The sequence below is a fragment of the Protopterus annectens genome, chromosome 6.part1 (assembly GCF_019279795.1).
Source record: "Protopterus annectens isolate FY-2018-M chromosome 6.part1, PAN1.0, whole genome shotgun sequence".
Lineage (NCBI taxonomy): Eukaryota > Metazoa > Chordata > Ceratodontiformes > Protopteridae > Protopterus > Protopterus annectens.
This window is the reverse complement of record NC_056738.1, coordinates 305,003,873-305,026,102: the sequence shown is the minus strand read 5'-3', so window position 1 is coordinate 305,026,102 and position 22,230 is coordinate 305,003,873. Positions and strand designations below refer to the sequence as shown.

The 22,230-nt window shown below is 40.2% G+C and overlaps 1 long non-coding RNA gene and 5 other non-coding genes across 8 annotated transcripts; all 6 read right to left on the bottom strand.

The window, feature by feature from the left end:
* Positions 1 to 535: 535 nt before the first annotated feature.
* Positions 536 to 7,263, bottom strand: LOC122805522. Of its 3 annotated transcripts, XR_006365378.1 has the most exons (6): positions 7,208 to 7,263; positions 4,220 to 4,280; positions 2,976 to 3,034; positions 2,586 to 2,617; positions 1,035 to 1,119; positions 536 to 818 (listed from the first exon to the last, which is right to left on the bottom strand). It is a non-coding gene; the product is annotated as an uncharacterized LOC122805522 (long non-coding RNA). The 3 variants fall into 3 exon arrangements; XR_006365377.1 differs by lacking the exon at positions 2,586 to 2,617 and having other exon boundaries at positions 7,208 to 7,261; XR_006365379.1 differs by lacking the exons at positions 2,586 to 2,617; positions 7,208 to 7,263 and adding an exon at positions 6,767 to 6,791.
* LOC122805704 lies at positions 1,168 to 1,236 on the bottom strand. The gene has a single exon (XR_006365412.1). It is a non-coding gene; the product is annotated as a small nucleolar RNA SNORD31 (small nucleolar RNA).
* On the bottom strand, positions 1,543 to 1,608 carry LOC122805703. Its single transcript, XR_006365411.1, has one exon. It is a non-coding gene; the product is annotated as a small nucleolar RNA SNORD30 (small nucleolar RNA).
* Positions 1,872 to 1,939, bottom strand: LOC122805701. Its single transcript, XR_006365409.1, has one exon. It is a non-coding gene; the product is annotated as a small nucleolar RNA SNORD29 (small nucleolar RNA).
* On the bottom strand, positions 2,426 to 2,549 carry LOC122805705. Its single transcript, XR_006365413.1, has one exon. It is a non-coding gene; the product is annotated as a small nucleolar RNA SNORD22 (small nucleolar RNA).
* On the bottom strand, positions 4,976 to 5,053 carry LOC122805702. The gene has a single exon (XR_006365410.1). It is a non-coding gene; the product is annotated as a small nucleolar RNA SNORD26 (small nucleolar RNA).
* Positions 7,264 to 22,230: the final 14,967 nt, after the last annotated feature.

Here is a 22,230-nt window from a genome sequence, read left to right as displayed (position 1 = left end):
GAAACAAGGGTTTGGAACAAAACCGACAAAGCCAACTTACTGTACCCTTCCACAAGTGCACCCAGCACACCTCAACTATACAGATTCACAGCCTATCCAGATGTGGCTATGTTGGTCCTTCTGGCAAAACATTTTAGCTAGAAAATGGAGGATAGACAAACCCTTCAGAAAAATTCATGCTACTGCAAATGTTCAACCAAGCTTGCAAGAGCAACAAGGTCCCCACCATGGGACAAAGGTGGGTTTGCCTACATTTCTTGCTCCAAGAGGATGAAAGGTATAGGTTCATAGATTAGTATTAAGCTAACTGCCCTTGAGCCATTTTAAGCCTAGCCAATTGTCCTTTGTAAGACTCAAACGCTGCACCTTGTGTTTGTAAGGCAAACACCTTAACCATTAGGCCACCAGATTTACCCATACATTGAGGATTTCATCTGCCAATGGGGCATTTTCACCTTCACCAACTTACACTACTTACCATAGAAAAGTAGTTTACTTCCTGCCAATTAAAGAAGCACAAAAATTTGAAACTGTCAAGCTTTACCAAACTTGTTTATTATACTGGATAATCTGTTACGACCAAATCAAGACAACCATTTACTTTTACATTTTTAATAGACAAACCCCCAGGCTCCTAAATTGCTTGCATTCTGTATATCCCCATGAGACTGCAGACTTTCCCATGAAACATTAGAATCGGACAGCCAACTTTGCTTCCTTCAGCAGGGTACACTTCAAGTCACATATGGCCAAGTCTCTAGTTCCATGTCACAGGAGTCACATATGGCTATAGTCTAGGTCCACATCACAGAAGTTGCCTGAAATCAGGGGGAAAAAATAAGCAGCATTCAGTTTAACACCTTCTGGAGATTCTGGACAGGTTAAAAAGCACAATACAAACATCAGAATGCACCACTCTATCACTGAAAAGTCAGACTGGGGCGGTACCAATTAACATCATAGCACATTTATATGGATGAATATGCAATTCAAATGTATTGAATCCATGCAAGACATACTAAAAAATTCCTGACCTTGCATTACATGCAGTTGTACTCAAGCCACTCGAGTAGTTCAGCACTGGCCCAAACTTGTCAATGGCAACATTAAAAGCAAGACCTAAAATTAAAAACAAAAATGCATTAAAGTCAAAGCCTGCTAATCCTGCTGGTCTCAGAACATACCAGTCATTCATTAAAACTCAGACTGGGGCGGTAACTGTTCATCACAGACCAGTAAATACTGTGACAGTCGAAAGTTGCTACTGGAAATCTGAAGCCAAAACCCTCCTTTGCAAGAGCCCCCCCCCCCCCCCCAAACCATGGCCTGAATAGATATGAAACTGTTCAGCAGTCACAGGCACCCTTCATATATATATTGCACTTGCAGCTTAAACAGGCACACAGCTTATAGGCTCAACAGCCTGTGGTGCATTTTTAAGCCTAATCAGGTAGCTCATGACAAACAGCTCTACACCAAGTAGACACCTTTGCCAACCTCACAACCAGCATGAAATATCAAGGCAGACTAGCAGGCAGTTACTGCTTTCAGATTTAAAGATCTCATCAATATTCAGAAGAACGAGATTCCAAATGATTCATCATTTAGCAGAAACCAAATGCCAAGTAAGAGTAAAGCAGTCTTTAATTCCAAATGACTGATGTGATAAGACAAGGCCTGCTGTCCCACAACACATACTACAGATATTCCTAACCTTTAACTCAGAAAGGGGCAAGGCAGCCACTTAAAAAGGCATATCTCCAGTTGTAGGGCAGCACAGGGCCACTTCTGTTAGTAACTCTGCAGCTGTAGTGTAACAGTATTTCATAACACCACTGAACATGCACAGGTGCAACCCAAGGATTTAACCAGTTTCTCAGATGTTCAAAACTAGTCATTATTTATTCATAGTGAGCTAAGTTGAGACTCATCACTGAAACTGGACCAAGCATAGAGAGAATTATGGACAAACTACAGAACTGGTGAACACTAAATGGTTGAACTTACCAGTTTATCTCAAGCAGCCTTACTGGCTTCCAAGCTCTTCATGGAATCTTATAAAAGCTAGATCAGCCATGACACTGAGAATTACCATGAAAGGGAAGTACAGCTTTGTGGACTATTACTACAGCTGAAAAGCTACCCAACACAAGGATTGAAGAGACTAGTTTTGGCAAGTGGCCTATTTGCATGAGCTTTCACAGCCCAGATACAGTAGGGAAGCTGCAGCTTTGCTTACAAGTGCTACATAACCAAGATACCCCATGAAGTGTCAAGTCAAAACCACAGCCCCTAATAAACTTTTAGTGAATACAATTTTAGGGACAGGTAGTGTACATGCTAATATCAAGGGTAGCATCAAATCAAGTTCAAACACAAGTGTCAGTTTACTCATTTGAAGATTTTGACTCAAGTGAAAAGCTGCATCCCATCAGACAGTTCTGTTTTGAACCAGTTATCCTCATTTCACACTGGTGGGACCAGTGGGTTCACCTTTACAGGCTCTGGAACCAACTCAGCATGTAAGATAACTTATTTCATCATTGGGATGACATGACAGTAAAAATGCAAGTTTAAACACTTACCAAGTACATTTCACCCAGTTGAGATGGCCGATCTAAAAAAAAAAGGAAATGAAGCCATTTCAATCTCGGACCAAAGCAATTTCCCCTCTAATGCAGCACAGCTATGTTCAGTTTCTGTAAAGTGATTTACATTTGACCCAACCAGTACCATGCACCCCAGATTATAACTAAAGCAGAAGTTTTCTGGCCAACTAATGTACTACACCCTAGCACAAGTAAAGTGCAACTCCCTAGTTTGATCAGAGCTTTGGTGACTTTCAATGCCATGAGGCAGAGCCGTCCACTTAAGGGTTTAACCCATCTTCATCCTTTCAAACATGTACATTAATCTGAAATGTTTTGGCAAATCTAATCTCTCAAGCCATCCCAAACATTCTCAGCAATACTTACAAAGACTGAAGCCTCAGTTTGTCCAAATACATGGATGAGGAGCATTTGGCCATCATAACCTAAGGAGAAGGAATAAGTGTTAGATATTCTGCTAGTCATTGTTTTAACATTTATGTGCTGTTCTCAGATGCAAGGAGACATCAAAACACTAGTCAGACATATGCTTGTCTTGGTAATCATCACAGAACAGCTGCAATTATGGACCTAACACTTGGGATTAACCCACATATTAATTCAGTCGAAGGCAGCCTAGGTCATCTGTCTTAAGATGAAGCAACCCATACTAAAGCCCCTTATCCACAATTTTACAACAGTTCGCCAAATGTCAATGTCAACTGTCTCCCAGTAACTTCACCCCCACTTCACCTCTAGGTGAAGGCCCTTTTAGTAAATGTTTCATAGGCTTGGTCCTGCCACGTGGATTATTCCACCTGATCTGACAAGAATTGCTGCCCAATTTCATTGTAAGAGCACTTAAATGCATCACAGAAATTGCTAGCAAGTTTGCCATCTACTCTTTCTAAGCTATAAAAGCAGATGGCCAAGACAAGTGCTTGTATGCTCAGTTTCTCTCCATATAATAGTTGTAAAATAAATATAGTCCAAATTCTCCATAGTCTAGTGCATGACTTGCAGTGCACCCAGGCCTGGGTTCTTGCTGAAAAAGCAATTTGGACTGTACTAAATGCCTGATTAAGAATGAACAGAGCATCATTAATGTTCACTTTGATGAGTCAAAAGTAATTTAGCAGTATAGTGCAATGGAAGCATCTACGCAGCTACAACATGTCAAATCTACCACATTAATCACACTAAAATGACAAATGTAGGGTTGCTACACTGCACATAATCCTAGAACTAATTGCATAGGCACTTTAAATTGCCTTGAGAAAAGTGGTTTGTGTGGAGGATTCTATAACCCTTACAGAATGGTGAGGGCTGGGTAATTTCCAACTACTGAAACAGTATCAGGTTGTGAATATCCAACTCTTGCCTAACTTCTGCACACTATGCACACCAAGACAAGTCACTAACATAATAGCTCAACAGCAAGAAAGCTGGCTAAAGAGTTTACAAATTGTTAGGAAAAACTGAACAGCATCAAGATGTGCATACTACACACTCTCCATCAGAACTCCACCATGCTTGTTTTCTTTCATAAAACTCAGTCGAACGAGACTTTCAGTCATCACATGGAGGTGCCAGTACAAGCAAAAAGATACCACTTAATTTTTTTAACCAACCTGAAAAGCATCTGTGTGGCATTTACTCCCCAGGATCATTCTGAAATGAAAAAGGACCGTTCTGAAATGAAAAAGGTAAACCTCTTTAGATCCTTGTATACTTAATTTAGCAAAGTACCATTTTCAAATGGAAGCAAACAAACTCTGCTGCCCACCCCACCAAGGGGGCAAGCCAACTTTTGTTTCAGCCTAAAAAGCTGCAGCAATACCACTGTTGTAGCAGTACAAGTGCCCCTAACAAATTGGGGGACTCACCAAGTTTAGTGACAAGGTTGACAGCCCCCCCATCATGATTAGGACACCCTCCAATGCATGCACATTGTAACCAAGGACTGTGGCTGATGTCAGCTTATTCATGGGGCTATCATTTAGTTAGCAGCACATTAAACACTCAAGTTAGAGTGAAAAGTTTGATCAATTGAAATTAATATATTTTATAGTCTGAGTTTGTGACAATGGCCTTTGCCATTTTTGATAACAGGTGCAATTATTGCACAATCCACTACAATATGGAATGCCAGCAACCATTAGCAAAGCAAGGAAATGCTGCACTGTGTTAAATTATATTAAGGGGACTACTGTTCCACACCCTCCAAATTTAATACTTAAAAATGCTAGATGGTGAAATCAGCAGCCACCCTTGTAACATCCTATGCTGGTCTACAGACCAGTGTCTATTAATATCACAATCACTGTTCAAGTTAAGAGCAGTATTCTAAAGAATAGGACAGAAAGGCACCCCTAGCACTAGCAAGTGTCACTCAGTATCTGGTAAAGGGTTGTCTCCACTGAGCACTTCAGAAAGAGAGAGTTCAGTGTTCTTCATCCTTGCAACACTTGAAAGTGCACCACCTCCCAACAAGACCCAGATGTACACTAACTCACTCCCAAGTAAAAACTTGCACTGAAACACCTGCTTTAAAGGACAGCCACACCCCCAAACAGGTTTCATTATGGCTTTGTGTTTCGTATATTTTACCACTGTAGGACTAAATTTTACACAATTGTGTCTGACCACACATGGTGTTTGGCATCTTGAAGAAATCCTGACCTACCTCTAGGTATCCCACAACGCTGTGCATGTCAAAAAAAAAAAAAAACCACCAAATAGGCCTTTCTTCCCAAAGCTCCTGTCACTGCATTGAGTTTATATGCATACACTGCAGTTTGTCATTTAGTTTTAAGTAATATTTCATGCCATCAATGACTACTTACAATAGTGCAAATGCCACAGAACAGACTCTGCTTTTTACAATGGCTAAACTGCAGCTAAAGTCAGAATTTTTCCACTTTGATCCTCTCCCATCACACAACTTCCCCAGCTGTCAAAGTTGTTTGTGTCTTGGCATTTCATGGTTAGGGGTCGCCACAGCGGAACTCCGGTCCACTGATTGGTAGTTTATTTTTACATGCAGAGTTTCCAGCCCCGACGCACAACCTTCAACGAAGGTATGCCCAATCATGCATGTCTCCACATAGAAGATGCTCTAGCTGACAATCAAACTGGACAGTCTTACTGAGAGGCAGCAATGCTACCATGGCAACACCCCCCCCCAAGCTATGCCAAGGGTAATTTGATACACTACCTGCTGTGATTGACAGCTCACAGCAGAAGTTAATGTTTACTTACTCTAGCTTACTTTCTGTATGGGTAGGGGAAGGACCCAAGCGCTGTGGCAAACCATGGGTGGGTTTTTAAAACTGATGGTGATGACAGTTTGGAGGGAAATGGCCCGAAAGCCACCTGTATCCAGTGGCCCCGATAATGAATTGGAAGACTTTTCCAGGGCACAATAAATTTTTGAAAGTGAAAGCACCACAGTACAGTAAGGTACTGTTTTAATGGAAACAGTCAATTTAAAATGTTTTAAGCACTGTGAATTAAGGGGGCATTTAATAGAATCCCATTCTTAACATGGGAAAACGGGTCCAAAAACATTAGCATGAGCACATAGCAACTAAACAGAAATAACGTAAAGAACGTTATTACGTACCACAATATTACGCTTAAATGGAGAAAATAGAAAGTATGGGGCAGCTCTAGTGCAAGAAGTCTACACAAGGCCAAAAACAATCGGTAGTACGAAGACCCGCGGGGAAAGATTTTGCAGCAGCATGATTTTTCTAAAGACTTCAGTGCGAAACCCCAACGAGTCAGTGACTTCAAGCCTCCGACTTGGAACACGTTTTAAACCAGTCATCGACATTAGAGCAACTCGCTCTATGTAACAAAAGTGGTCCACCTTTTGGAAAAAGACTTTGAGTACTATGAGCGTTTTAAAAAAAAGAGTAGCCCAACATACTGCCAGTAGCTGCAATAAACTTGGGACACTAACAATCATACCACTACGGGGGAACCCATCCAAAATCCTCCGGACAAAATGTGTTGGAGCTATTACATACATAGGAGTGTTGCAGGCTTTCATGGCCTACTAGGTAACCTATTCCTCATTCATAACGTGGTATCCAACCGCCAATTGCAGCCTACAGGTCCACCCCATATACTTCACTGAAATACACTGTTCCACTACAAAACATAATACTCACCGTTCCTTTAGCTAATATGCTAGGTCAACACTATAGTGCGAAAAACTTTTAGCTTATTTTTGTACTACGCACTACTGAAACCACGTTTACAAATTTAAGCCAGCCTGATGTAATTCGTCAAGTTAGACTGCCTCTAAATATATAAGTTACATTAAGCAGTATTATAAGCCTTAATAGCCCATAGAGGTTCAGCGTGTTCAGAAAGTTTTAGATCCTCACAGCGTTTCAGAACAGGTCTGTGATTTACAGTTTTCATCATTAATCACGCCAAAACATTTATCAGCCACCTATTTGGTCAGCTCCAACTAAAAGATAAGCTAAGCTTAATGGTCTAATTCTCCATTTTTGTAATATATACGTTACAATTAAATCTACACAAACAATGCATAAATATCACGTGCACTCACACTAACAGAAAAAAAACTAAAGAGAACTACATACCTCTAAACGCAAACCCAAATAGACTAAAACTATGGCGGGGGGCAACTTATATAATGCTGCTGCCGCAGAGCATCCTGGGACTTTCACAATTATTTTGAACAATTAATTTCACCGAATAATAAATATAAATCAAATTTATGTTTAGAGTGAAACAACTGCTACGTTACAATAATTATCACGCATTTTATTCATTTCCCGTAATTTACACCGACAGAAAGAAGTTTCGAACTTCATTCAAAAAATAAGTGGCTCTTCCACGTGACAAGTATGAGTTGCGTCACGTGCATAAAACGTTTCTTAATTGCGTTGCTTTGGAGATGTGTACAACTGTTTGAAGTATAGTTATTTGTCGGTTGAGGTCGAGGATAATGCTTTACACTGAAGCACGATACCCGATTTATAACTGCGTACATTATTTTCTTGTGTTTCTTATTTATACGTGGGATGTGTGGGTTAAGCGACAGAGCCGGACTGCAGAGATCCCTCTTCAAGAAAGACGCCTGATTTAACTCGGGATGTAATCTAAGCTACTAGAAGACTGAAGACATTTTTGCAAAATTTGTATAATTTAGTGCTTATCCCATCTGCCTTAAAATAGTTATAGCGTTTGCTACAGCAAGTGCTACAAGTGTTTTGTTTTTTGTTTGTTTTTTTTAGACAGATCTGCTGCTAATTTGTTTTCCTTAAATGCAGTACAGATAAAGTTTTGTTCTGTGTCTTCTCAAAGTTTCGAAGTATCACAAACCGTGCAATGCCTACGTATTAGACATTTATTTTTGGCACTCTAGGTTTCGGCTATAATCTATTCAAGATAATTATGTGTAGTTGTTTTGCTGAAAAAAGGTGAATTTGCAGATCTGTTTTTCTGAGCTGCTCTTCCATAATCATCTCTCATCAACTTCTAAGTGCAAGAAATCTGGACAGCGCCTGCTGAAATGTGGAGGGGACAAGGACCAAAAATAGGAACATGTTTTAAATGTTTCTAGTATAAACTTAGAAAGCGGCTAGAATAACCGGTACATTTTCTGGAGGATATGAATTCTGAAACTCAAATGTACTTATGGCTTTTCCCAGTTCGGGGTCACCACAACAGAACTCCGGTCCGCTCATGATTGGCAGTGGATTTTTATGGTGTCGAGTTGCCAGCCCAACCTTCAACAAAGACACACCCATTCATGCTCGCACCTACCTGCATGTCTTTAGCGTCACTCGACCGCGGGGAGGGCAGACTCCACACAGAATGCGCTCCAGTCGGGAATCGAACGGGAGAACCTCTTGCTGTGAGGCGACAACGTTAACTGCCGCACCACCATGGCTATTGCTGAAACTCAAATGTATGTCATTATTTGGTGACTTCAGTCCTCAGATCATCCCAATGATTTCCAGAAAACCACACATTTTATAAAGAACAAATTAAGAGGCAAAAATCTGGACAGTTGAGATGTATGCCTCCATCCCTGATTATTTAATTCCAAAACCCTTTAAATGCTAGGAACATATATTGCCAGAAACTGTGATAAAAGCATTGCCTTTGTCTGGTCAATAATATAGCAATAACCCATGCCTGGGTGTGGGTAATGCTGGATTTACCCACGGTTGGCGTGGTTCGCCCTCGGGACAAAACAAAGCCAACCGTGGGTAAATACAGCATTACCCATACCCAGAAGTGGGTTATTGCTATTATACCATGACATTATTTAAGAAAAGAAACTATTACTTTTCTTAAATAATGGCATAGTATAATGCCTGTTTACTGCCCTTCCGCAGATGTCTGGCATCTCCGTTGCTTATTTTAAAACTGCCTTGCTATGTTAAACCCATTTAACATAGCGAAACAGTAAAAAAAGCAACTGAGATCTTGCTTTCTCCGTTGCTTTTTTTTTTAAAACCTGTCTCGCTATGTTAAATGGGTTTAGCATAGCGAGACAGCTTTAAAATAAGCAACGGAGATCTCCGTTGCTTATTTTAAAGCTGTCTCGCTATGTTAAACCCATTTAACATAGCGAGACAGTGTTTCAAAAATTGAGTTATACTAATGGAAAAAAGTCCGGGCGACCGGACCTTTTTCCATTAGTATAACTCGATTTACAATGTGCACGCTGGCCAATCAGCATGCACGTTTTGGGGGGGGGGTCATGGTATAATTAAGGTGTTGACATCCATTTATTTGCATTGTATAAGCATGCAGTTAGGTAACTTAAAATGGCAAGCAACATAGTCAGTATTTTAATGAACTAAGTCATTTAAAGGAAAACTCCGGATTAGAACTAAAAATGTTTTTTTTCAGTCTATCTTTGTTTCCAGACCTATTTTAACATCTAAAAAGTGCTTTATTAGTAATTTTAGCTAGTTTACCACAACATGGCTACCGATGGGGCTTGCTATAGCAATGTGATCTTCTCCTTCAAGCCTTTTTCTTTCCCATAAAGCATTTCAAGTCTCCTTTCTGTGACTCATGCCAGACATAAGGAAGTAACTGTGAATTCCCATGCCATTGACCTGCTTCTTTTCTGTTGCTAATCACCCTCATTGATGTTTAGATCAGAGCTTGCTTTGCAGTATAATTTAAAGTTATCTAGCAGCAGACAGACTTGTAGCTAAATTGGATGCCTTTGTTCTAAGTGTTCCTTTGTAGTCCAGCATGAATTGACAGTCCCCTCCTCCCACACTACTGCAGAGGTGTGAAAACTGTCACTGCAACTGACTGCTCACAATAGAAAGGAAGGGAGTGTCACTTCAAATGTCTTCCCCTCTGCCTGCAGAATCATTTGTTAGGCAGCAGCAGAAAGATTTATGTAAAAAATTTCAAATTAAATTTCGTAAAACAGTTGATAATTTTTGATTATTTCATTGTGTACACTTTTTATTTCCTCCTTATTTCTACAAGACATTATGTTAACTTGTGTTTTACAATCTCTTTTAGGAACATTAGCCTAGTGACATGTTGTTTTTGTATTTAACATGACATTTTCATCATCTCCACACATGTTGAAGGACTGTAAAACAGTAGATAGCAAATCTGTGTCTATGATGCTGGCACAGTAAAATTATGTACTGAAAACTCACTGTTTTCCATACTCCATGCAGTGAATTTTTTTTTTTGGGGGGGGGGGGGCTACTATAGCAATAACCCACGCCTGGGTGTGGGTAATGCTAAATTTACCCACAAAGCCAACCGTGGGTAAATTTAGCATTACCCACACCCAGAAGTGGGTTATTGCTATTATACCATGACATTATTTAAGAAAAGAAACTGTTACTTTTGTTAAATAATGGCATATATGTATAATGCCTGTTTACTGCCCTTCCGCAGATGTCTGGCATCCGCGGCAGTTCTGATGTACTGCGCAGGCGCGCAGTACATCAGAGCTGTGGGCAAAAGCAACGGAGAAAGCAAGATCTCCGTTGCTTTTTTTTAGTGTCTCGCTATGTTAAATGAGTTTAACATAGCGAGACAGTTTTAAAATAAGCATCGGACATCTCCGTTGCTTATTTTAACTGTCTCGGTCTGTAAGACTCATTTAACATAGCGAAGTCACTAAAAGCAACAGAGATCTTGCTTACTACGTTGGTTTTTTTTAAAACACTGTCTCACTATGTTAAATGGGTTTAACATAGCGAGACAGCTTTAAAATAAGCAACGGAGATCTCCGTTGCTTATTTTAAAGCTGTCTCGCTATGTTAAACCCATTTAACATAGCGAGACAGTGTTTTAAAAAAACGAGTTATACTAATGGAAAAAAGTCCGGGTGACCGGACCTTTTTTCATTAGTATAACTCGATTTACAACGGGCACGCTGGCCAATCAGCGTGCACGTTTTGGGGGGATCATGGTATAATAATTATTTTGTGCATGTATGTATCACTTGCATAATGCATACAACTGAGGCATTTGGGAGCTTAATATGATCTTCTCTAATTCAGCTGAAACTATTTAGCAATCCTTTATCCATATTAGTAAATTTACTTAGGCCCTCCCTGCCTTTCTTTGTGCATATTACAAATCTTACTGCTCCACTGGTCATAAATGAGCTGTTAATTGGCAGTAGACACTACTCAGCCAAACACAGTTATTCATATTTTTCACATTACTAATTTGACTTGGGTCTCTTTGAAACAACAAAAGATACATGTGCAGTTCGCAGAAAACACCACGTAAGAGGGTTTACACCCTTCACTCAAATTAGGATTGCAAGCGGCCACGGTGGTGCAGTGGTTAGCATTGCCGCCTCACAGCAAGAGGTTCTCCAGTTCGATCCTTGGCTGCGGTGCCTTCTGTGCAGAGGCTGCATGTCCTCCCTGTGCTCCGGTTTCCTCCCACATCCCAAAGACATGCTGCAGGTGGATTGGACACTCTAAACTGGCCCTAGGTGTGAGTGTGTGCGCCTTCTATGGAATGTTGGGTGCCGGGCTGGCAACTTGACACCGTAAAACTCCACTGCCAATCATGAGCAGACAAGGTGATCCGCTGTGGTGACCCCTAACTGGGAAAAGCCGAAAGAAGAAGAAGCATCCAATTTGCAGTTGTACTAACTAAAACTTGTCAAGTCAGGCAGTAAGCACACCAGAGTAATACTACTGTCAGTGTCATGAGTACAGAATGACAATTTTGACTCCATAATTTTCCTGTCTACGTTATTACAAGTCACTGTACCAGCCAGTGCTGTGTGCCCTTTTGGCAATATTGCACATCTTACTCCAAGTTCTCCTAAATATTGTCACCTGAGATACAAAAGCACATGTCATAGCGCTCTCCCCTTTGTGTAAATGGGTGTAGGCCTTACAAATTACTTAAGGATACATAAAATACATGCATCACATCACACAAACCCCTTTGCCAGCAAATTGGTGACTGCTGCATAATGTTACGCTGTCTCACACTGTGCATCAGACATTAGTACATGTTCACACAAGTTACAGTGTGTCAAGGTTACCAGCTATCATCATCTGCACAGGTGACAGGGAGCACACTGTACAAAGGCTTGGACTATAAACGCTGTTAGGAGGGCAGAACTGCCACACAGGATTTTGAACATTGTGATTCCTGTGCCATGTCACCACCCACTTGCTACTCAGGCTCATGTCTAACAATTAATGTCTTCTCAGTGACTGTGCAAGAGTGTCTATGGAAATTGGTTCCTGCTAGTTACATGAGCTCAATGTATTTTTGGTTTACAGTACATACTTCATACATACAACGGCTTTGCTTAGTATGATTTTTGCCTTTATCCCTGTGCATGGCCTAATCAAATTCAGTGCCCTACTGCAACTGACAGACTATCTGTAATATCAAGGTCTCTCAAATAAAAATAATGATGCAGTTACATGTATGAAATAGTCCTCTATCCTCCACCCAGGTAAAGTGAGTACCCCTCCTACTAACATCCCTCACTCCTCCGAAAATATTGCTACCTCATTCAACACACACTTCACACAAACCATACTATCACTAGCTATACAACACAACCCCCCTCCCCTCCAATCCACACCTTCAACTAGTAATCTCCCCACTGTCTTCTCTTTTTCTCCTATTCCTACCTCTAACATAAAAAAACTCTTTACTAAACTTAATCCCACCAAATTAGCAGCAGACAATCTCCCAAGTGAATACCTACAAAACGCAGCTGATGCTTTGGTTACCTAGTACACATCTTGATTAACCGATATCTGTCAAAGTTACATTCGCACACTATGGAAAGTATCACATACAATGCCCCTCCACAAAACTAACCAATTACCGACCCATAGCTATTCTCTCTCCACTCTCCAAAATAACAGAGATGCATTCACTCTTTTGTCTCAAAGTTCCTCCTTACTAACTACCTCCATTATCCAATACTCAGCATGCTTTCCGACCAAACCATAGCACCACCACTGCCTTATTCACCTTTACTAACACTGTCCTTCAGCATCATATCAATGCCTATCTTTCTTCTGGTACTTTCCTAGACCTTTCTAAAGCATTTGACATGGTCCCACACAACCAACTCATCTCTGTCTGCAATAACCTATCCTTCTTTCAGTCAGTGACCAACTGGTTTCAGTTACCTGTCTGACTGCAAACAATCCGTTGTATGGCAGAGTGACATCTCCCCAACTACCTGTCTCTATCAGGGTTCCCCAAGGATACATCCTTGGACCCCTACTCCTCTGTCTTTGCACCAATACCCTAGCCTCTGCCACCAAACATGGCACACTCATACAATATGCAGATGACTCAACCATCATCTGCTCAGACCAGTCCCAACCCAAACTGCAAGAAGTCACACTGGAAGCCTTTTCCTCTGTTGAAACTTGGTTATCCAATGGCCAATTGATACTCAACCCAAACAAAACTAAACTACTCATCTTCCAACCCATCAAACTTACTCAAAACAACTCTCACTTTAGCATCACAGCAAAAGACAACACTATACACCCAACAGGAGACACCAAATTGCTTGTAGTGGAAATAGACAATGAACTACAATTTGACATTCACATATCCATGACTGGTACGGCGGTAGCGTTGTTGCCTCACAGCAAGAGGTTCTCCCGTTCGATTCTCAGCTTGGCTTGGGAGTGCCTTCTGTGTGGAGTCTGCATGTCCTCCCCGCGGTTGGGTCGTGTTCGAAAGACATGCATGCGTAAATGGGTGTGTCTTCGTTGAAGGTTGGGCGTCGAGCTGGCACGTCGGCGTTTCGTAAAAATCTACTGCCAATCATTAGTGGACTGGAGTTCCGCTGTGGCGATCTTTTACCGGGAAAAAGCCGAAAGACAAAAAAAAAACATATCCATGACCATAAAAAAAGTCCACAAAAATATAGGAGCGTTACACAGAAATAAGCAACTTCTCACCAAAGCAGCAAAGATTTCAGTAATAAATTCTCATCTTATCTCAACCCTATGGTATGAGTCTCCAATATATACCAACCTAAGGCAATACGATCTAAGCAAGCTAGAGACCTGCTACACCAAAATCACCTAATTCGCCCCAGGGCCATTCTACTGTGGTCACCATTGTCTCTCACTTGCTGAATTGGGCTGGCTTGAACTCCCTCACCACCTTCAATGGTATCAGCTCACACTCGCCCACAAACTAGTAAGCCATCCACTAAAAGTCCCATCCCTCCATAATCTACTCTGACCCTATCGCACCACCAGACCACTAAGATCCAGCAAGAAAAATCACTTACAGGTCACTAAAGCCAATAACTCTTCTAGAGAAGCACTATTCCCTTGTGCCATAGCCAAATTAGGGAACTCCCTGCCAACCACAATTACCTCCATACCATCATGCACCCACTTCAAAACTTTACTAAAAGTGCACCTCAAAATATGCTGGCTATGCCCTTGCAACTCCACTTCTAATATCACCCACCCCAAACACCCACTACCTTTCTTTCCACCCCACTAGCTACCTTGATTATTGCAAGCTCGGATGGTCATAAGCCTAACTACTTATAGAGCAGGAACTTAATGTAACAATTGTTACTGTCTGTTAAGTACTTCACAGATAAAGATTCTAGTTGTGTACTGATGTTCTTTGTTCTTCATCTGTAACTATGTTTGTACTTGTTAATTGCTATGTTGATCAGATTGTTCATTGCTATGTAAATCCAATGTAACTATTTTCTGTATATTTTAACTGTAGATATTTTCTCTGTGGGCCTCCGCTGAAAATGGACCTACGTCCAGTCGGACACTCACGGTCAACAAATGTAAATAAAATAATGCTATTATTATGATGTGCTGATACATCTGCTACGTGTACTCGTCCAGTAATCCAATTTGGCAGTTATCAATGAGCTGAATCTACAGTAAATGAATAAGTTTTATATATTCTGAGAGATTATTTGAATTTTCAATTATATTACTTTACACCCTTCTAGTTAATGAGTTAACAATTACTGGTGTCACAGCAACAGCCAAAAAAAAATTTAAAGAATAAAAAAGCACTGCACTGTAATATGCCAATCGATACTTTCTAAGCGATGAGCTTCTAACAGTGTGATCTGCATCACCTGAGCACTTTTTAAAAACATGAAAAAAAGGAAAAATTAAGGAATGTTCATACCTCTCAACCTCTGACAGTAAGAAATATGGACAAATGCCATCCAAAGGTGGGAACAAAGACTTAGAAACAGGGACAGATTATAATTATTGCTCTTGTGAACTTAGATAGTTGATAGAGTAACTGTGTTTGTTGTAACATGCATTGTATGAAGGCTCTGAAGTATGACAAGCAAATATAAGTCATTATTTAGTGTCTTCCTTCCTTAGATCATGCCACTGATTTGCCAGAAACACACACATTTTCTGACAAACACACCAAAAAGTGTTGTCAAAAATCTGGACATTCCACGAAAATCTGACTCATAAAAGTATTTCTTCTGCTGAAGAGTACACTCTTCTGAAGCATTTGGGGATCAATGATGGGCTGGTGCTTCCCTTTGCTGGGAAAATAATTTCCCTTGTGGAAAAAAGGTTGCATTTTGTAAATGTTGTCAATGCTTTATTATTTTTATCTCCAGGAAACTTAGTAGTATTGACTTGTAATGAACTCTCAAGACTGTAACTTACTTTTAAATGGATCACTTGTTTATTCATGTCATTTTAAAAGTACTGTAAGATAACTGAAAACATTTTGAAGGAATCCTCCAAGATCATGGTGTTGACTCCCTTCTGGTCCAGGCAAACATGGGTCTCCCTTCCTTTGGAAATGGCCAAGGGCAATTACCACAAGCTTCCTCACAGACTGGACCTACTCACACAAGAACAAGAGTGATTGATACACCCCAGCATCAGTTACCTTCAAATGACTGCATGGATGATGCAGTCATAACTCCTTTTAGGCACCTGTTTACTGAGGACGTGCAGTAGGTACTAATGGAGACAAGAAAGCCTGCTACTAGAAAACCATATATTAGCAAATGGAAAAAATGTTCTAGCTAGTGCCAACAACGTAACCAGCACCCGTTCAGGGCTAGTTGTTTGCTGGTTTTACATTATTTATTTGAGTTACTATCCTATGCCTTTTCTTATTCCTCTATCAGGGTTCATTTATCAACCAGTTGAGAATGTCTGTCTGTGGATCCTGCTCTTTCAATGCAGTCTCATGTCAAAATGTTCTTGCTATGGGCACAAAGCAGGTGGTCCACAGCAGCTAGCCACCATGTCCAAGTTTCAAGCACAACCGCTGTAACACAGGACCATTTTTTAAATTATCATAAAATTATGTACCAATCAAAAGGCAAAGAAAAAAATATTACATCTATTACCAGGGCATACACATCCCTTATTTGACCCACTGACAGTGATGAAACATACTATTAACACACAACATTGTAGACCAAATGTTAATTCAGTGAGAGGTACATAAATAGTGCACACAAAACACATTTCGTGTTTCATAACAAGCATGACATTAGCCTCACCAACAGAACTAATTTGGCCAAAAGTGAGGACTCCACCTCCCCCAGTAAACCTGTCACCAGTGCAGTGCCATGGGGGGGGCATGCTGTGCCCCTTAATGTTTGACATTTATTTCTCATAAGACCAGGGCAAAGTAGATTGCAATCAGTGAAACTGGTGATCCAAAGACTAACTGGGAATAATTACAGACTCCAAAACCATGTCAAAATTGTACAAGGACAAACACAATAGGCATGGTGTACAACGAAATGCAAAAATAAAAAAAATATTACTCCCTTTGGAGATGCAGAAAACACAAACAACAGTACAGACACCACCCACCAGCATTCCAACTCAGTGGTGTGAGATCTGGGAACACAAGTTTATAGGAATGTGACATTTTCTGTAAGAAAAAACAGATTTGCTGCAATAGTTGGGCATTGTAAGTACTTAGGTAAGCCTCTATCCATTAATAGTACAGGGGCAGTCTTGTAGTAAATTTTATATTGCCCATCCATTGTTACAAGTTGAACTTTGTTTACATGGTTGGGGATTCGGTGCCAGAGCAGCAGTATTCTCTGTGCTACACCAATCCCAACCAACCATTCTGTTGATATTGCAGAAGAGGTTTATATCTGTAAACTGGGTATTTATGATGCCATCTGACTCTGTGATGTGGAGTAAATACATCAGTATTGGGTCAGAGAATGCCTTGTATGCCAGACACTGGTCTGGTTCTGAGTCTAGTGTTCACTCTACATAATACAGAGAGAAGATTTGAGAAGGCCAACCCACTTAGGTTCTTCCTTCCTCTCTCCTTGCACTTTACTAACAAATATATATATATATATATATATATATATATATATATATATATATATATATATATATATATAATCTACTTTTACTGTATTTGTGTTTCCTCCTACTTTATTTTGTTTTTGCCTCTTCTTAAAAGTACTCAATGTTATTTATTCTGCTGCACTTATTGCTGCTTGGTAGTAGCCTGATTAAATTGCAATTGTTATTCTAAGTCTTTTGGTTTAAGCACTTGGGCTTCATACCGGTTGTTTTACATTAAGAAGGTTTGTGGTCTGCACTGTTGTGGCAGGACAGGTAGCTTACATCCTTCTAAGCTGGGAATTACTGACTGAAAGCTGTGTCTGCTATTCAAAAAGTGTATTAGTTCTGGTTTAAGCACTTGGGCTTCAGGCCAGTTATTCTACATTAAGAAGGTTTGGGGGTCTGCACTCTTGTGGCAGGAGAGGCTGGATTCTGCCCTTTTAAGCTGGGAATTTCTGGTCACAGGCTTATTGTGCCTGCTTATTAGAACTGTTTCTTTCTGAAAGTGGTTTAGCGTTTTCGTCAATTACTAGATATCAACATTAAAGAATTTTGGACTTTATTTATCAGCAATCATTCCTTGACTAGTGGGTTGCTAAACTGTCTATTTTATTTCCCCTATATTAGAGTTAAATTTAGAATCATTGGTAAAGAAAATAAGGGACTCAGAAATTCAAGGATATAATTGGCATGGTATTCAAGAAATGTTGACATTATTTGCAGATTATATTGTTTTGTACCTGATAGAACCAGAAAGGGACATCTCAGTGCTGTGGAACATTCTGAGACAGTTCTGTATTTTTTCTTTTTTTGGGGGGATATAAAATTAATGAAGATAAAACAAGGGCTATAGCTATTAACTACATACCCACACATACATTGGTTCAGCAATACTTATATTTATGGGGACATGATAAAGTGAAGTATCTAGAAGTATGAATTAAAAAGGATTCTATTGCAGCAGCTAAGGATATCAGAGAAGATACTAAATAAAAGAAAATACAAAAACTGAGAAACTGAAATAAGCTCTTTCCTATGACTATGGATAGTAAGATACAATTTTTACTTAGAAGACTGGGAATATGTTTTGCCTCTAGTGCAGGTTGTGTTTGTATACATAAAACAGGTAGGTTTGACTGTAAATAGTAAGAAAGGCAAACTTGGTATAGTGAAAGGTAACTGCTTAGAGCACCTTAAAGGAAGAGGGGTCTAAACAGCATAACTATAAAAGATAGAGCTCATAAAAATCTTGCCTCAATGCTCTACCAAAAGAAAGGTGTATGCTTTACTTACACCAGCTGAGCACCACTGAATGTTTGATCCTAATTTTTTGAACTACACATCTCAAGGGAAAAGCTCCTATCAAGGTACAATGGACTCATTCGGCAGATAGGGTCTTTAATGAATTAAAAAGATCCTTTGCTTAGAAAGTATGTTACAGAAGAGTTTAACACTTCAAAGGGAGATCTGGGGCAGTGCATTCAAGATGGAGAGCATTCGATGTTCTACATCAGAGCAAAACTGAGTAATGCAGTGAGGAAATATTCTGCTATCGAGAGACAGTGCCAAGCTATAAAGTGGGCTTTCTATGCCTAGAAATGCTGACTGGTTGTCTGGGGCCTCCAACCTACCAGGATTCCAAGAAAACAGGTTCTGTGCTGAGAGGGCATAATTATTACATGGAAAATCTTTATGTGCCATTAATGTGCACTCATAATGCAAATTTCAGGGTGGTATGTGGAAATATTCTCATAGCAATTGAATAAATCACACTATCTTAATTTCCAATCATTATGGTATACAATGGAGTAACCTGGACTATGAAATTTAGTGAGTTAGGGAGTAAGTTCTTCATAGAGAGGGTCATTTTTGAATCTGGAAGTGATCACTGAAACTGCTAGCAATTGTCAACATCCTTCGAGAAAGTCTTGTGCAGACTAAATGACTGGTGGCAAAGTCATGGTCTTAAACTTAATGCAAATAAATGCATCACCACCACCTTCGGCAAGGGTGATGTTCCTGCAAACTACCACATCAATAACAATGCAGTAAGCACACGGTCAGTGGTGAGAGATCTGGGCGCAAAGGTTTGACATCAACCTCAACTTCGATCGCCATGTCTCCACAATGGTAAGAAAGGCATTTTATATTGCTCATCTCATAAGTAAGGGCATTGCCTCCAAGAAAAAGAGATGTTATAACCCCCTTGTACTCTTCCCTCATCAGGCCAATAATAAGAGTACAATGCTCCCTTGGGTATGTTCCTTTCCAAACATCTGCAGCAATTGGAGCGATGAAAACCGCTCCTTACAAAGAAAATTTAGAGTCTTCAAGATCTGTCTTATGCAGACAGACAGAAATAATTGCCACTTTACTCTGTATTGTGCAGACTGCTCAGAGGCAACCTGTGCCTTGCATATAGAGCAATGTCTGACCCAGGTTTAATGGAAATGCTGCACATTTGCAAGTGAAATGACACACTGGTCACTCGCTCAAAGGATCTTAACCTGGTATGCAACATCAGCATAACTTGCTGGAGAGACAGCTAGGTCTCACAGAGGTTGCCCCACCTTTGGAACAAGCCTCCTATTCATGTTAAAGCACCTCATTGGTCCTATTTAAGCTTAATTTAGACAACTGGATTGGTAACTGGAAATTCACCCTCGGGGTTCCACCTGTGTCCCTCTTTGACAGGGGCAACAGATGCTGATTTTAGTGTCCACTTGAACCAGACACCCTTGGGAACACAGGTTTAACTGGGCTAGACTTGTATGGGCCCTGGGGCTATTAGCCTAGTAAACACCTGTGATCATATGTAAAAATGCTTACCAGACTAAGATAACATTGCTGTAACAAAGACATGGCATTGTAGAAAGTGATAAGGAGTATATAAATAAACAGTTATGTTCAATATTTGCATAGCATTACTGACATTTTAATTTCTACATAAGACTGAATTTTGTTGGTTTGACACTGTGTTGTGACAGTGTGTGGAATCACATGAGCTGTCACTGGTTCGACTCAATGATGTGCTGTGACTGTGTGAAATCACATGGGCTGTTACTCCAATTTTTCCATAATTTGTGTTTGGCTAATGAGACATGAGTATGACTTGTGGTTTAGACTTCTGGCATTGAGTAGCATTACCCTCAGTTTTTTGTTACTTGTGCTATTTACGGAGGTGGGTTTGTCTTTTGAGCATTGCCTAAAAAAGGCAATATGCGGGTGGCAAGAGTCTTGGCCAGTATTCGAAAGCCTCATAGCAAGCACTTATAAACCCTAGCACTAGACCCTCCTGTACAGTACAGAAGGACAAGGCTCTCTATTCGACCTTACCAGCCATCCAGTAAAACAGTTCACTGCACCTATCCAGGCATGCCCAAAGGGCAGTTTCATGTGTACTCTCCAGTCCAATAGGTGAATGTGGGCATTTTGAGTCAATGTTACAACTGTTTCATTTACACAGACAACCCTCCACCAAACACTAATACATGCAAGAGATGCAATTATACAGTCAAACTGGAGGTTAAGCTCTCTCAACCCAAGACTGGATTAGTCAAGAGAAGAAGGGAAATACTTGCTGCACACCACCAGTCTCACATAGACCCATTAAACCGGCAAAAAACCACAGAAATACATGAAGACATACTCGGAGCCTCTAAATAAAAATCTGCAAAAGCAACAGACCCCTCCAAAGCAAACATCCAAGCAACCTCCACCACCCAACACAAATCATGAAGCACATACTTCACAAAACCAGTGTGCCATGCAATCACAGCCCTTAAGGCAAAATAACATACCCAACATACTAGTAATAGGTGACTCTATAGTCAGGCACACTGACGTCCCACTCACATTCTGGGTCTAGCATCTATATCTGTAACAGACAGAGACAGCCTGTAAATCTTACCTTAGCTTACATATAACAAGCTTGTGGGGTGCAAGTAGGATATTTGACTAGGCTTGTAAATACCGCACTGGTCATTAAACTAGTATATAACTATGAACTGATGTGAATGGGTAAATTAAGCCTGGATACAGGTTAGCACAACTCTCAACCTCATCTCTACAATTACCAGGGACAAAACCAGAAACAAATCAAGGACAGTTTTTAAAAACCTTAGAAGTAAATTTCTAAGCCAAACTTTGGGGACACCCCCAAAAAGTCAGAGGCAGTTGAGAGGTCTCTCTGACACAGTCATGCATGCCAGGCAAATGTAACAAGAGCATTTAATTTGTTCACATAGGTTGTTAACTACCAATCATTCTCTGCTGCTTTCATTACCACTACAATCAAATGCAAGGCAGTTATTTAAAACAGCGTGTATCTGATTTATATTCCTCAAATGAACAAAAAAAAATGCAGCTGTAATGTTTAGCTTCTGGCCATATCCAAGTATAACTGACTGCAGAGATATGACACTTACAAAGCCGCAAATCACAGAGAAACCTCCACAAACATAGCTTTGTAAATAAGTACATTTAACGTTTGTATGGCAGCTAGTCTCATACAATATATCATTACCCGAGTTGCAAAGGCTTGGAACGAAATTCTGAATATAGACATAAAATCCTAACTATAATAATCTATTAGCAAGCCCTGCACTGATGAGCGATGTCATTACAAATGAAGTTGCAGCAAACAGAAGCATAAGTGGCTCAACTAATGCCCGAAACATAGAATGAACAAGCACCCTACCCCTCAGCAAGAGCAAAAAAAAAACCACACTTCCCTGTAATAAGCTGATCTTGGCAGGCATTTTAGACTTCCATTACACAGAAAAATA